The sequence below is a fragment of the Gymnodraco acuticeps genome, unplaced genomic scaffold (genome assembly GCF_902827175.1).
Source record: "Gymnodraco acuticeps unplaced genomic scaffold, fGymAcu1.1, whole genome shotgun sequence".
NCBI classification, from domain to species: Eukaryota; Metazoa; Chordata; class Actinopteri; order Perciformes; family Bathydraconidae; genus Gymnodraco; species Gymnodraco acuticeps.
Genome location: NW_022990021.1, coordinates 4,462,698 through 4,471,285, shown reverse-complemented (window position 1 = coordinate 4,471,285; position 8,588 = coordinate 4,462,698). Strand labels below are relative to the sequence as shown.

Genomic DNA, 8,588 nt, shown 5'->3' with positions numbered 1-8,588 from the left:
AACTAAAACCTGACAATATTCACATCTTGGTGAATATTTAGTTTAAAACAAGTGATTTTCTACTTGAAAAGAAATGTCTTTATTTGAATATGAAAATATTTGTAGATTTTCCTTTGCTTTTTCATTTAATAATCATTGCAGATTTACATTACCCAAAATTAGTCATTTAACTAACTACTTAATTTGGCAATATCTTTTCATTAAAGGTAGTGTACAGTTGCATATACAAATGTACCTTTTCTTGCTGGGTGGTCTTTTCTTCTGAGAACGTAGCAGTGCATGCACAATAAGAAAGACAGACAGAAACATGTCTTGTAGCCGCGTTGCGTTTGGTCTACAGGGGCTGCATGGTGAAGTTCTTGTCTGCACATTTAATAATGGATGTGTTCCTGTCTGACTGTTAAGCATCAGAGAAGATAGCAAGACAAAAGAAGTAGTTCTGGGTCTTTTTTATTTGTATTTTGAGTAACTGATACAAGAGACATCATTCTTTTGACATTTATTTTGTATTGTGGCTGTAAATGTAACATTTAATCAAGCAAAAAACACATAGAAATGGACAAAACTTTAACAGCTATTGAGTCGGGGCAGTCCTTCTCCCCCCCCCCCCCCAAATCACTGTAGGCAGGTACTGTTAGATGTGGTATCTCTTTACAAAGCCTGCTGTGCTCTCTTCCACCTGGGCCATTAGACCGTCCCTCTCACTGGATACTGTGACAGGCTCGGGTTGCCATCCTTTTCTTTCCCGTTGTCACACGGAGACCCTAAAGGAGACACTTCCTGTCCCTGAAGCTAGCACAGGAAGTTCTTTATTGGATCGCTGTTACCGAGGTGGACTTTCACGGCAATGACGCAAGCTAATCGTTCCCGAGAAGTGCAACGAACGTAAACACAGCTGCATCTGTACACTAAGACAGACACAACAACAACAACACACACACACTAACAGGAAGTGGTGTATGTGATTAGGCAGGCTCTCATCATGCGCCCGGAGCTGGGAGTCATGGCCAATTAAGACCAGGGCCAGAAATAGTTCTCCACTCCCTCTGTGTGTTTGTCCTGGCCTCCGCCTGTCTGTCCTGTTGCACTGACCCCTTCCAGCAGAGCAGGGCCTATGGGATTTAAGCACTTGGATTAAGGCCCCTTGTCTCCAGACAGACAGACACACACACACACACACACACACACACACACACACAACACCACACACACACCACACACACACACACACCCACACACACAAGAGACATCCAATCCGAAGCTCTAAATCCAACAGCAGGAGGACAGAATCCCATTCCATAAGAAAAGGGAGAAGCGCAGGGACTAATTGGCACAAATAGGATGCAATTACTGCTGGGGATTGGGAGGAGCAGAGTTTATAGGGACACGGTGGGGGGAGGGGGGAGAAGCTCCTCGGAGGAGGAAGTAGGAGGGAGGAGTGGGAGGAGATCGGTCAGCTCCTCTGTGATGGATTGAGCCTAAGATCATCGCTCATCATTTGGGGCCTTTTCTCGGCAACATGTGGAAACGATGACCTGAGGGGAGGAAGAAAAGGGAAGGAGGAATACTCACAGGAAACCAGGACTTGTCCTCCTATACTTACTTTTTTCGCAACAGTTTACATTCTCCCCCAGTGTAACCTTTCACCCACATTCTCTCAGACCCTTGGCTGAGCGACAGGCGCATTTTTTTATGGAAAAAAAACCTGAGGGAGTGCTCGGCTCCTCGGCCCGTTGGCAGACGGCTGCGCGTCATAAACTGTTTTTAATGACAATGCAAGATGCCTGTGTAATGCTGCTCATACTTCAGACCCTCTGCTTGAGCCAAAGAGCCCCCCCCCCCTCCTTATACTGCCATCACTCACACACACCCTGCACAGGCTACAATCTTTTTAACCATTGGGTTTGTCCTAGCTCATTACAGGGCTTATCTATTTAGCATATGCATTACCGCTCGAACAAACTGCAGAAAGGAAATGGAGAAGTTGCTGGTTGTCCTCCTGCTCCGTGCCTCTTCCTCCTCCTGCTCCGTGCCTCCTCCTCCTCCTCCTCCTCCTCCTCCTCCTCCTCCTCCTCCTCCTCCTCCTCCTCCTCCTCCTCCTCCTTCGTCTCCTTTCACTGACTTTAAACTTGTGGCTACTATGACATTCCAGGGGTGGGGGGTGAAACCTTTTGTTTTAATCTCTGTCAATGGAGCGTGGAACTTGGTGCCCTCTCCCCTGGCTTTGTGTGTGTATGCGTGTGTGTTGGTTGTGGGGGGGGGGCAAATGATGGCGGGGAGGTAAATGGAGGGGGCTGCAATGTTTCCGGTATCCTTGGCGACACAGTGGGGATTTGGAGTTAAAAAAGCCCTCAACTTAACCCGCCCTCACCCCTCATTTTTTCTTTTTAGTGTGTCAGTCTGAAGTGGAAGTGACTGTGTGTGTGTGTGTGTGTGTGTGTGTGTGTGTGTGTGTGTGTGTGTGTGTGTGTGTGTGTGTGTGTGTGTGTGTGTGTGTGTGTGTGTGTGTGTGTGTGGTGTGTGGTGTGTGTGTGTGTGTGTGTTGTGTGTGTGTGTGTGTGTGTGTGTGTGTGTGTGTGTGTGTGTGTGTGTGGTGTGTGTGTGTGTGTGTGTGTGTGTGTGTGTGTGTGTGTGTGTGGTGTTGTGTGTGTGTGTGTGTGTGTGTGTGTGTGTGTGGGTGTGTGTGTGATTCCCTCTGAGAGAGCATGGGCTTTACATTTCAAAGCCAAGCAGAGGGCACCCGGAGAATCTGCAGCGGGGACACGGGAGCAGACGTAGAGAGGATAAATAAAAAATGGAGATGAGTGAAAGGGGCCGAGTGAATGCCTGCATGCACACGAGACTGAAGGTGAAGCATTTTTCACAGACTCCGAGGAATTCTCATTTTGTACAGATTAAGAAAGTTGGGGGGGTGGGTGGTGTCCGTGGGAGAAGGGGGGGCCTGGATTATTGGGGGTGGGAAGGCGGTGAGGGGGATGATGGACATTCCTCAGGATGAAGTAGGTCATTGTTCCCTGTCTCTAGTGAAGAGAGCTCTCTGAAGGAACTGATGAAGTGAAAGCAGCGGAGGGAGGGAGATGCGGGGCTGGATGGGGGGGTACAGGTCCACATACGGGAGGGGATGGGCGGGGGTCGCATTATTCAGTAATCCTATTGAAAATGCCTCTGAAGGACAGTCCCAAGACAAGCCGGGAGAAAGGAGAGCGAATGGAATGTGACAACAGAAAAATGCCATTGATGGTGGTCAGTTTGAAGCGGCTTGATGTGGAGAGACGTCTCCGCTGAATGGCAACAGAGCCTCGTTCAGCCTGACAGAGATGCTCCGGCTCCACCTTTCACCCCCCAAACACTCATCTCCCCATTTTCCAACCGTCCCCCTCCCCGCTATACATTCCTTTGCCTTTTATCCAAGATTTGATGCTTAAGCTGTTTCTGTTGAGCTACTCAAAGTGTCAGGACATGGGCACAGGTGAAGTGGAATAACCGTCACTTAAACTGGTGGCAGCCGCGCATGAATAAAGCCAAAGGGTGAGGTGTCCTGATCTTTAGATGTGCTATAAAACAGCCTTGTGTTCGCAAAATGTTACTTTTGAATGTTATTTTGTCTGACAACAGCCATGGTTTATTTATTTGTATAAACTGCGGTGAAGCTGGAATCTGGATATTGCAATGACTTGATGAAAACCTCACAATGTGCTTGTGGTTCCTCATGTTTTGTAATGGAAAACCCCCAAAGTGTGAATTCACTTTGACCAAACAAGTCAAATCAGAAGAAGGCATTGAGTTAGAGATTGATAAAATCAGTCTCTGTAGCAATATGGTATCCATCATACAAATTCCATTTCCTTTGTAACATCTTCAACAAAGATCCCACCCTGTAGACAGACAAGAAATGTTAACAATGGAAAATGTTATTGTTCTATTGGCAGCCTCAGCATTTGGTCTTCTCAATAACCCCCCCTCCCCTCCTCTGTCTTTTCTCCAGAGTTTTTCCGTGAGCTTCTGAAAAACGCAGAGCTGTCGCTGCACAACATGTTCGGACGTACGGGATGATGTACGTGCAGAACGCCGAGCTGTTCAAGAACTTCTTCGAGGCGCTGACCAGGTACTACGTATCGGGCGGCACCGCTGTCAACCTGGACTCCATGCTGTCAGACTTCTGGGCCGACCTCCTGGAGAGGATGTTCCGGCTGGTCAACGTGCAGTACGAGTTCAGCGACGCCTACATGGAGTGCGTCAGCCGGCACACGGAGCAGCTGCAGCCCTTCGGAGACGTGCCGCGCAAACTCCGCATCCAGCTGACGCGCGCATTCGTCGCCGCGCGTACCTTTGTGAAGGGCCTGACGCTCATGCCTGACGTGGTCAACAAAGTTTCCACGGTAAGTTAGAGGTGCTCGTGAAGCAGTCAACCTGATAACCCAAGTTTTTGCAGAAAGCGTCCTTTTTTTTTTGTGTTTCTAACTTCATATCTTGGAAAAAACATTTGGAGTTCCATTACAGTCTCTGAAAACAAAGCACAGACTGCTCTGGTATGGCATGTTTTTCCAGGATTGTGCTGACGAGTGTTCTCGCTGTGGTGAGATGATAACAGCATGCTAACTGCCCTCTGCCTCCTCCAGGTCAGCGCGTCTCCCAGCTGTGTGCGAGCCGCCATGAAGATGTTGTACTGTCCCTACTGCTCGGGCCAAGTGGCGCTGAAGCCCTGCCAGAACTACTGTCTGAACGTGCTGCGCGGCTGTTTGGCCAACCAGGCCGACTTGGACACCGAATGGAACAATTTCCTCGGTAAGTCAAGGACACCTCCTGCAGCCGTTATTAGACTAACCCGCCCCAGAGTGCGCCCTGCTATTTGATTTGGCACCAAAGTGTATGTATACAACTCCCTGCTACTGAGTTCCTTTTACAAGTTGCCATTGCAGCGCTTGTATATCACCGTAGAATCATTAAAGTGTGATCTAATCTTCTTCAGCCTTATCTAAACATGCACCCCTCTGTCCCCCTGTGGGCATGAAACCAGTATGACATGATGGGGATTGGTGGCGTGATGGATCTGGGCTAATTAGATAAGAGATGTATCATTTTTTCCCCCAAGTGTAATATTTTTGCACTCTACTTAAGCAAGAGCATTTTCAACCTAGCAACACGGTGTTTACTGTAAAATATAATCATGTACAAACACGTCCCTCATTCTTTACCGTCTCGTATAAGTGCGGGGAGGAAGAGGGAGGTGTACATGTTGTGACCCCCCACAGGATGAATGCAGCGCCTGTGTTGTGTAACACACACAGATCAGTTTCATTACACTCAGGGTGGCGTATCCACTCTCTGTGGAGGTATTATATTTATTCCCACATGACAGGCCTGCGTGATTATGAACCAGCGATACCTGAATTTTGTGTAGTCGTCTGGTTTCTGCTGCCTCCTACTACTCTGCCACAATCTGAGGGCTCTTTATCACCCCTAATATCTCCTTCTCTCGGGCGTGTGCTTCCCCCTAGTGGCAGCTTTTTGTTACATCATCCATGTTTGAAGAATGACTAAATGTCCTTTTTCTCTTTTTTAATTAATTTCTCCTGTTCTGGTTTTCAGACGCCATGCTCAGTCTGGCCGAGAGGCTCGAGGGCCCCTTTAACTTCGAGTCGGTCATGGATCCCATCGACGTTAAGATTTCTGAGGCCATCATGAACATGCAGGAGAACAGCATGCAGGTGTCGCAGAAAGTAGGTATCATTTCACTGTTTAAAAGAGAAAGACCAGAAAATGAGGAGATATTTCACTAAGTTTCTTTTATTTATCACAGGTTTTTCAAGGATGTGGGCAGCCTAAACCAAGCGTGGCCTTCCGTTCCAAACGCTCCATCAAAGACACCGGCTTTTAACGGACGCTTCCGCCCTTACAGTCCCGACGCCAGGCCCACCACCGCTGCCGGGACCAGTTTAGATCGCTTGGTACGGACGAGAAACAACCCAAGCACGACCCACAAAACTGTTGCCTTAGCTTTAAGTAAACTTGTCTGACATGTTTCTTTCTTTTTTCTCAGACAACTGACGTGAAGAAAGAAGAAGCTGAAACACGCAAAGAAGTTTGGTCCACGCTGCCGGAGACGGTGTGTGCAGGCGAGAGGATCGAACCGGGGACGAGTGCTGGAACGGCACAGCAAAAAAGCAGGTACGAAAACACACTGAATCAAAATGTTGCTGTATTTTAGGTAACATAATCCAACATCTTGACTAATATTGACTCTTACTCTACACAGGTACGAATCAGTTGTCATCGCCAACGACTGGCCAATCAGGGATTAAACCCTGACGTGGAGGTTGACATTACAAAGCCGGACACCGTGATCCGCAGTCAGATCGCAGCTTTGAAGGAAATGACACCTGGGCTTAAGGCTGCACACAGCGGCAATGCAACATCTCTGTCGATAACTGGTGAGGAGGGTTTACTTCACCATTTATTTCTCTATGACGTTATTCCCCAGTTGAAACAAATCTGACCCTGGTCTCTTTTTATTTTTTCTAGACGAGGGAAACCAGTGGAGATGAGGGGAGCGGCAGCGGTTGCAATTCTGACAACTCTGACTCTCCATCATGCAACGAGGACGACATCTACTTCTCCACTCCGCCGAACCCTGGCAAACCCCAGGTTCCTGTGTTGGCCAAAGATAGATCGAACAGGGGCGTGGCCTCCCAGGGGGCATGGCGCTGGCGCTCTGCGGGCTGGCCCTGGCCCTGCCTCGCTCCCCACTTGAGATAAAAACTGGCTGGGCAGGAAGAGGAAGAGAAACGACCAGGAAATGACGGAGCGAAGGAGAAAACTGTCAGAGAGACTTTAAAAAAGACTGCCTTCAGGACCTTGGACTGTCCGCCATTTGGGGGGGGAAAGACTCTCTCAATATTACAATAACTTTTAATTATTTGTTTGTATGTTTTTAAGGACATCAGTGTACAGCAACATTTCCTCCCAAGAGATACACCTCTTCCCCCTTTTTAACCCCAGATAAACCTTCTTATGGCTCTTTCGGAGCTCCACTATGGTTCTGCGTGCAGCATACAGACATCATATACTTGTTTTGGCAATTAATCTCATATACCCTTGTGTGCCTTCTTCAATGATTGCCATCGGATATCTTAGTAGAGCCAGATGTTTGGTTTAAACATTGGAGTGCCTGTGGTGCGACATATCTTCATATTTCTGAGGATGCTCTTTCTTTCATTTATTCGGAGATCAACAAATCATCTGATTTTATAAATCAACAATTCAAAAACAATCATTAGATACGCATACTGTCAAAGTGTGTGTCATTACAAGCCTCACTGAAGAAAAAGTCCAAGCGTTTGTTCGCTTTGGAGAGACGGGTTAAGTAAATTCTCAGAAATACAGCGATAGAAGTGACATCACAGGTATTTATGTTTGACCCGGGGATGGAATCATTTTCTAGAAGAGCATTTTTGGGAGCATTACAACAACTTTTCATTCCTTCATTTGTTTCCTCAGCGTAAACAGTTCAACAGTAGGGGTCATACCTCATGCATGCTCTCATCGTCAACGCAAGCTAGTGAGTCGAAAGTGTCTGATAGAGTCGGCTGACAGGTAGCTGGCGTGGAAGGAGGACGACTCCCCCTGGCATTAACCCTAGAGAAGGCAAAAGCTGACAAGTCCTGAAAGCCCCTTTTTTTTGGTACTGTAAAGCTCAGGTCAGCGCGGGAGGATATCTGACTCTATACAGTCTTATTGTATGACAAGAGAAAGGCGGCGCGGGACACGTATGTTCACATTAAAACTAGAGAGAGAAACAAAAGACAGTGCTTTGATCAAATGAAATCAAGAAAAGATTATTTTTAATACAGGGTTTTATGTTGAAGAGGTGTTGTAATGTTTAGCTATTTTTGGTATGAAGATATATTAGGTACTACAGTGGATTTTTACTGCTAGTTTTTTTAGGTGGTGGATGAGGACGATGTGCACAGATATCGGGCGGCACTTTCGGTCAGTGTGCACCTTTTTTTTTGCGTGCTCGTTTTTTTTTTCTGTCAGCCAACATCCCCCGTTCCATAATACTCACTCGGCCTCTTTAGCGGCGTGCGTGGGTATAAACGGACTCATTTGATCGACTATCCTCATCCTCATCATTTCTACTGCAGGGGTGGAATGTTGAAGTATTGTCACAAGTGCTACCAAATTGAATGCAATGTATGGTGCCTGATCTTTTCTTTTATCCTTGGTACATTATTCAGCAACTTCTTGAGGTAAAAAAAATAATGTAGATGTTTTGTTTTTTTCTCTGCTCGGATTCCATATCTTGAGGATGTTAACAGCTGACCAGCACAACACAAGATTGTTTTTTTTATACCTTTTTAATTGATGACAAGTTGCTATTTCATCTTTAAAATGATTGCTGCCTTGAGTTGTGTATAGTAACTTATGCATGTATTTAACTTCATTGCAAACATGCTTTTAGAACTGACATAGATGATCCAAATACAGTATTCATGTTTCGATATGCAAACCTAGGTGAAAATAATTGATTTCTAATTGATAGTTAGATTGGATTTGGAGGCTCTGAATCATGCTCTGAATATGCATTT

The 8,588-nt window shown here is 46.5% G+C and overlaps 1 pseudogene; it reads left to right on the top strand.

The window, feature by feature from the left end:
* The first annotated feature begins 3,159 nt into the window (after positions 1-3,159).
* On the top strand, positions 3,160-6,756 carry LOC117544668 (annotated as a pseudogene).
* Positions 6,757-8,588: the final 1,832 nt, after the last annotated feature.